This window comes from Gastrolobium bilobum, unplaced genomic scaffold (genome assembly GCF_033153095.1).
Source record: "Gastrolobium bilobum isolate Gb01-03AN ecotype WA unplaced genomic scaffold, APGP_CSIRO_Gbil_v1 utg4848, whole genome shotgun sequence".
In the NCBI taxonomy this organism is placed as follows: Eukaryota; Viridiplantae; Streptophyta; class Magnoliopsida; order Fabales; family Fabaceae; genus Gastrolobium; species Gastrolobium bilobum.
The window spans coordinates 643,488-652,100 of NW_026899359.1; positions in this window are offsets into that span (position 1 = coordinate 643,488).

An 8,613-nucleotide genomic window follows, 5' to 3' on the forward strand; every position below is an offset into this window, starting at 1 on the left:
TTTCTTCTCATATATACTGAATATTTGTAAGCATTTTTTTATTAAAATCTGTTAGGATTTAGGAAAATTCTCGAATTAAAGTGTTGTTTAAGAAATTTTGGTTAGAGATTAGGCAGGGAAAAAAATTGATAAAAAAATCAATTCATTATCAGTTAATTAATGAACACGTCACTATTGATTTTTATGAGATAAACTTTAGTACACATGAGCAATTGAATGTATCTATATTTGTTTTCGATATCGTAGCTATCCTATGCAGTTACACAGTGGACAAAATAGTGATCAATGGAAGGGCAGCACTCTTGGACTGTATGTAGGACAGGATAACAATATGTGTACACACGTCTTTTATTGAAATGCATCCTCTTAGATTAAAAAAAAAAATATCATCGCACAAATTATAATAAATCAATAATTATAATTTTATATTTATTTATTTATTATTATATAATTATAATTTTTAATATAATCTTATCATATTTTTTTAATACCAGAGGATGCATTTTAAAAGCATAACTCTTTCTCAGTTATCTACTCTAGCCTTGGTGTGGTTTCTATATAACCGAAGCTTCTAGTCCTCTGTTTTTCGACCACCTTGAACCTTTTCACCCAAAATAGGCATTCATGGCTTCCCAAACTCAGGGTCAGGGCAAGCTTACCGTTTCGACATCATTGGAAAATGATAGTGGCAACGGCGGTGGAGCAGCGTCGTTTGCCAAAGGGCAGTGCCTGTGTTCTCCAACGACACATGAAGGGTCCTTCCGGTGCCGTTTTCATCGCTCAGGGACAGGTTCATCATCCACCCCAGCTTGGATGAAACGATCCAAGTCCATGCCTGCTAATAAGGCTGTCGTTTCTGTCTCTCCACAGTGAGCGAGTTCTTCAAGCTTTGAAGCCTGCTATTAAGTTTGTCATGTTCTAATTTACATGTAAGTCATATATATATATATATATATATATATGTGTAAATCATGCTTCGGTGGATCGTGTAGCTAGCTTTCAAATTGTTACTAATCACTATTTAACTTGTTTTTAATTAATCATGTATATGTCTCTTTCATTGTAGCAAATCATCTCTTAATTTCCTCTCTGTCTTCTCATACTCAGAGACCACACTACTAATTTGAAAGGCGATTTTCTTTTTTCCTTATTTTCTTTTTTCGGGTATTTAACTTCTCAATAATTAGGAAACAGGAAAGGTGTTTGATTTCAAGCAAATTTTGAAAATTCTTCTGAATATCGCCCAGGTTTTGATCTGTAAGACTGGAACTTTAACTGAAAATTCTTCTCAATAATTCTATGTACGTTTTTGTCATATAAGAAAGGAGCACGCTTTACCACAGTTGAGAGATTTATATTCTGGAACATGATCACCAGACTGCAAAGCAGAAGCACTTTCTTGCATATATCACGGAGTTATGGTTTGCTGTTGTAGAATCAAAAGAAGAAGAAGAAGCAGCAGCAGCATATATACCACGCACTAAATTAATTTATTCATGAATGAATAAGGATAATATTTCATATAATTTCTTAATAATACGATTTTTTTAGGTGTATATCCACCAGAAATTGGAATTAAAGATATTTAATGATCTACAGAATGATAACATATATGATTCCTATACCCTTGTTTGGTTCACCCATATTGTGTATTGATATTGTTTCTCTGGATAATAACGAAACGGCTTCGATGTGCCTCGGATGGCCGGTGATTTAAGGCGCATTGCAAATGATAAAATTGAAGAAGATATATCAATCTATCATGTAGGCCATGTTCGATATCCATCATATATCATGTAGGCCATGTTAGAGAAGAAAAAAGAAAGGGAAAATTAAAAAACAGAGGGATTCTGTTTATTCTCTATTTGATATGCATTTATATATAAGAAGGAACATTTTTGGAGGGATTATAATTTTGTGAGTTTTATTATTTATTTATTTTTATCTTTTTTCGTCTTAGATAAACAAAGAAGTTTATGTGCCATGTCAAATTTTTTATTTTTTTTACATATTTTCATTTTTTATTAAATAATATCGAACGAAAAGAGTGATAACTTGTATTTCTTTTTCCCCCTTTTTGTATTGTATCGATTTTTTTTGGTGGGGGTATTTATGACAGTTAAAATTTCGATTTAAATTTACGATTTTATGATTTTACGATTATTTTATCAAAATGATTTTATCAAAATTTCATAAGTTTTTATGTTTTTATGATTTTTTATTATTTTTTTTACGTGATCTTTCAGAAATTTCAAAAAATGGACTTTCTATCGACCCCCAACAACCAATCCTCGCATGAATCGCTAGGGATCCAATAAGTCCAACACTGATTCCTTCCGACGTGTCAATCAGACAAATGCGTCCATAGTGACTAGAGTGGATATCTCGTATCCGAAAACTAGCAGTTCGTCCGTCAATCCCCCGGGGCCCAACATAATTATATCCACTAATATATCAAATCTTTATTTATATTTTCTATTTTTACTAGTTCTTGAGATTCGGATAAAGAAAAGCGATGAGTTGGTTATTAGTTCTTTATTCATTAAATTCATATTATAGATTAGTTTTTTTGAATTTAAAGCAATAAAAAAAAACCAACGAGTCGCACACTAAGCATAGCAATTCTATCAATATCCAATGATTTATTGAATTTTTTTATGTTTCTATGTTCCAGATGGTCCCTTTTTAGTCCTTTTCCCCTTCATTTCCCCCCACTTCTTCTTATCCCTTTCTTTTTTACTTTTATTTATTTATATATACATATATTTTTATTTTATTTTATTTTATTTTATTTTATTTTATTATTTTATTTGTGTATTTTTATTTATTTATTTATTTATTTATTTTATTTTTTATTTTTTATTTTTTTTATTATTATTTTTTATTTTTTTATTTTTATTTTTATTTTTGTTATTATTATTTTTTTTTATTTTTTTTTTTACTTTATTTTCAACCCTTTTGTATTTTTCATGTGGATTCATCTACCACTGACTCCAATTAATTTGAGATAAAAGTGTTGTTGATGTTGATGTTGACAATTTTTATTAGTAAAATTTTGATTTTAACTATTGTATCATTTTGTCTCAAACAAAAAGAAGCCATATTTAAAAGACTCAATGCACAAGTAAAATAATCCAAATTACCATTTACCAAAAAAAAAATAATCCAAATTACCATGTAATTATTTGCCTTTGACAATGACGATGCAATGCTACTGTACACATCGTTACGTGTCCACATATATATATTTATGTTATTTTTGTCGTTTTCTTCCTCCGTTTCAACTACCTTCTTCTTTTGAGAATAAAAAACATTAAAGCAAAATGCAATTTGGATAAGATCAATAGAAATGGATTCCTTTTCACCAACTTTCAAAAAATATTGTACAATAATATTCTATGATACTCCACTTCAACAACAAATAAGATGATCATTTCACCGTCTTTAAATATTACTTGTTCTTGAATAAATAATTGTTCGATGCCACCTCTTTCAACATTTGAACCAAAAGAAATCAAAGCCTATAGTCATGGCGTTTCTAACATTGGTTGAAATTTGCACCAACTGATGTAATTAATCGTGATGATTCAACTTAATTTGTGCTCGAAGTAACTTTTAGCTATGATATAGGTGCCGGCTAATTATCTTTCATGAGGAAATCATTGTTAATTTTTAGTCACATGGTCAGGTTATGCAGAGAGTCGTCACTCTTATTCATTTGCATTATTTTAAAGATACATATCTTCATTGTATATCACATTTTATCACATTTTTCTAAGGTATAAAAAATCCAAAACGACAATTGGTATCACTATTACTTCGAACATTCATTATACATGGGTTTTGTACAATCATAGAGTACTTTGCTGAAATTGGGTACTTCATAAAATGTGAGCTATCTATCATTAATAAAGCTTCATTTTTTTTAATCAATTATAAAGTAATATTAGTAATATTATTTAACCTACTTATTGTGATTGGTATAGTTTAAATTCATTGATGATGATAAAATCAAACCGATCCGGCCGGGTCGATCCGGAAATCGGTAAATTGGTCATCCGATTGAAATAACGGATCGGCCATGCATCAGAATCGGTGCGACCCGGTCGGTTAACTGGTGACCTGGCCCAGTCCCAAAAAAAAATTCTAATTTTTTTTTTAAAATAAAATCATAATGGACATATTTGAATATTTTTTGCTTATAGACTTACATAAATTATGTACCTACAACACTAATATTATCTCAATTATGCACTATGCAAAAAAATTTGATTTGATTTATAGTTAGAGATGTCGTTTTTTGAACCTAAAGCCCTGTATCACGATCACAATATTTTTGTTTGATCTTTTATTGGATAATAATATGTGATTTATTATTTTTTATATTAAAATATTTGAAATTTTTATCATTTATTTTAGATATTTGAGTATGTTTATAATTTTTTAATATAAATTATAAAATTACATATAATTACCGGGTCATGTGGTTGAACCAGTAACCCACTGGTTGAACCAGTGACTCAATACCTCAACCGGGTCAATGACCAAGCCGATTTTAATAACATTATTTTTTACTAAGAGTGTGTTTAGGAGTTTGGAGGGAAATGGAAAGAAGATGATTCAAGAGGAAGCAGGGGAAATGGAAGGAAAATAAAGGATATTACATTTGCTTTGTTTGGGATTTAAAAATATGATAAGGGAAAAAAACGAAGAGTTAATCAGATATCTTTATAATTTTACCATTTCTTAAAATATCAATATAATTATGTTATTTTACAAATTAAATTAAATTAAAATTTCTAAAAAAAAATATTTATATAATTTTCATATTTTAAAAATAATTATCCCTCTAAAAATAAATTTTACTCTCTAAAAATTATTTAAAAAATAATTATCCCTCTAAAAATAAATTTTACTCTCTAAAAATTATTTTTTTATCTCTAAAATTGTCTATTTCACGTTATAACTAAATTAAAATTATTTAAAAAATTATAAATTACATATATAAAAGTAAATCACTTATCTCAAAATAATGCAATTGGAAATAAAAAAAATAGTTTCATCAAATAAATTCAAATAATTTTAAGAAAGAGAGAAAATAATATTTTTGAGAAAGACAGTAAGGGCATATAAATAATGTACTTATATTTTCCCTATTAGACCCCCAAATTGGAAAAACTCTGATTTTAAGGGAGAGAAGAATATTGGAGGATTTTTAAAAAATCTCTTATTCCCCACCCCCACCCCCCCCCCACCCCACATTTTTTAAAACTCATATATGGGGGAAAACATAAGAAAAACCTTTATCTTCGTTTCCTTTCCTTCTTAATATCGACTCCCAAACACACCTTAAAGATACTCGAAGAGGGTGGACCAACCGTAACAGATGGTCTAAGGGGTAGGATCATCTTACACTAGGATAAGAATAATAAGTCTTACATCAGATCTTAACCGTTGATTAATGTGAAGAACTATTGGGTCTCACTCATTAATTTATTATTATTTTCCAATAATTTCAACATTTGATGCACGAAAATCAATGGTTAAAATTTGATGTAAGACTTATTATTCTTACACTTGTGTTAGTTGATCCTATCATATGGTTTAATATCATATCATAACCTAAAATCTTATGGCTTATTTTGTCGACATAGTAGGATATGAATGGATAGAATAAAAGGATTGGATAAGAGCAGGATAGGATATGAGCCTAATAAGCTCATATCTTGTGTTTGATGTGCACAAGATAAGCAGTGTGATAGGATAATGTTATCTTATCCAGTGTTTGGGCAAATCATATAGTGTCATGATATGATATAAAAAGACAAATATACCCTTTTAATAGAATTTCATAAATTTTTTTAAAACTACTTTTTTTTTACTTATTTACACATTATTTCTTATTTTAAAAAAATAAAAAGTCATAATCTTAAATAAATATATTAAAATACATAAATGACTTTCAAAAAATTTAAAAATATTAAAAAGTATATCCACACCAATTAAATTTTTAAAATTAATATTTAAATTAATTGTTAATATTGGTGGCCGATAATTAGTGATAGTGATGGGTGGTGACGGTGAAAGCTGGTGCAATAAGTGACCGATTGAATTGGTGGTGATATTAGTTGTGGGGGTAGGTGGCAATGGGTGGTGGTGATAGCGCCGGTAATAATAGGTGACAATTATGATGATTTATTGATGGCGATGATGGTTGGTGATTGGTGGTTCGAGGTGCAGATGGCCAATGGAACCGGTGGTGATGGTGCTAGTTGTTGGTGCGATGGTGGCATCACGACATATGAGGATGGTTGGTGGAAGTGGTGGTGGTGGTGGTGGCGATGCTGATGTTGACATGTGGCAATTATGGTGGCTAATTGATGAAAGTGGATGGTGGTAATGTTGGCTTGTGGTGGCGGTGATGGTCGATGTTTGGAGGCTTGAGATGGTGGCTGGTTGGTGGAAGTGGCAGTGGTGGGTGGGGGAAATTGTGGGGGCTGATCAGTGGTGGTGGGTGGTTGGTGCTTGTTGGTTGGGGGTGGTCAGAGCGTGTGACAATGGTGGTGGATGGTAGCTTATTGTGATGCTGGTGGTGATGGTGGTGGATGTATTGGGTGATAGAGGTAGCTGATGGCTGGCAGAGGCAGCGGTGGCAGCTTCTCAGTGTAATGTTCGCTGTAGAAGAGTATAAGGCTATATTTGGAATAAGAAGGATGTAACATTTGTGATCCTATCTTGTCCATTCATAACCTGAGTTCTCCCTTAGGATAGCTTATCCTATTGCGGACATGATAAAACGAGCCAACATGATAAGCTCATCATATTCTACCTGTTCACCAAACAATGGATAAAGGCAAGATATGATAATATATCCTATCATATATTCCTTGTACTGTGCACCAAATGGGCCCTTAAAGTATTAAATTTATGGAATTTTGCATTTAAATAATCTTCAATTAACTCATTATTAATAAATGTGAGATTTCATAACAGTTAATATTTCAAAATCTTCGCTAAATTCCTTTTTCTACTTGTAGGATTGGCTACGCAGCCCATTTAGGTATTTTTTTGATTTTTTTTTCTACTTCAAGAAGAAAGAATTTGGTAGTCCATTATTCATTTGCTTAAGTCACTTGGGGCCCATTTGGATGGGCTTTTTTTTTTCTCCAAAAGCTGTTTTTTTTTTTTGAAAAAAAGCACTTCTCAGTTTTAGTTCATTTGGATATCTGCTTTAAAAAAAAACAGAAGTCACAAAAAAAAGTCAAAAACCTACTTTTTCCAGAAGCTAAAAATTTTAACTTCTAAAAAAAGCAGAAGTCAAAAGCCAAATATTTTTTTCAAAAACTAAATATTTTTATAAAAATATAAATAGCTTTAACTTTTGTAAAAATGACTTATAAAATAAGAAAGAGATAAAGTTACTTTTTTTAGATGGGGAAACAAACAAGCTCTTGGTTGATGTTAGTGTTAGAATAGTATTAGTCGAATAATTAATTTTTTTTGGTATTCGAATAATTAATTTAATATCAACATCAAATAAAAAATATGAAGGGATAAAAATAAAAGATAAAAAATGTAAAAATAAAAGGGTGTAAAGTAAATAAATAAATAAAATACATAAAAATAAAAAAATAAAAAAAGTTGGGGAAAAGAAAAGGAGATAAATGAAAATAAGGGGAAAAGAAGAAAGGGGAAAAATGACTAAAAAATCTTGAATATGAGAATAACAACGAGTCTAACTCTCCACTATGCTAATAGTTTTTTTTTTTCATTTCGTCCTAAAGCACACTGTCCCTCAATCTATATCTTATTCTATTAAGTCTGCTTTTACTACATTTCTCCAAGTAAGTTTCGATCTACTTTTACATTTCTTTTTGTCGAGCTCTTGGTAACAAATTTTTGTTTTTACGAAGAATTTAGGGGCCTTCTCATTAAGTCCAAAAGTCATCTCAATCTATATTCTCTTATCTTTTCAGCCAGCGATAGTACTCCTACCTTACGTCGAATATTTTATTTCTTATCTTATTTATCCTCGTATAATCATACATTCACCATAACATCCTTATATCTGCTACTTCCATTTTATATTTATATTATCTATGTGTTGGCCAAGATTAAGCTCCATATAATATTACAAGTCTTATTGCTGTTCTATCAAATTTTTCTTTATTTATTAAATTAATTGAAATAATCAATAAATCTAATAAATAAAATTTACCGGGGTTAGTCGATTTTAGTGATTGCACCATCGCTTATATCCTTTTTTATTTGTTGAAATGATAAAAGATTTTTTCACTTTGTTCATAATCGAACTTTTGTAGGCTTCATCTTCTTAGTTAATAGATGTGACGTTTCACCCAATATAAAAATTGAGGTGAAATTATATTCTTCGTTTTTGGAGTATTTATGTGAAAGTGTTTTTACATGAGAGGCCTCTTGAGTATTTGCTCCTCATTCCGCTTGTTGTAATGGAAATATTTTGTCAGGTACATCCTTGAGTATTTGCTCCTCATTCGGTATTATAAATGTACTATTAGTCAGGTACATCCTTTATTAAATATGAATTTTGTTTGATATATTTATATTATTTCTATTTCTATGATTATTTTATTT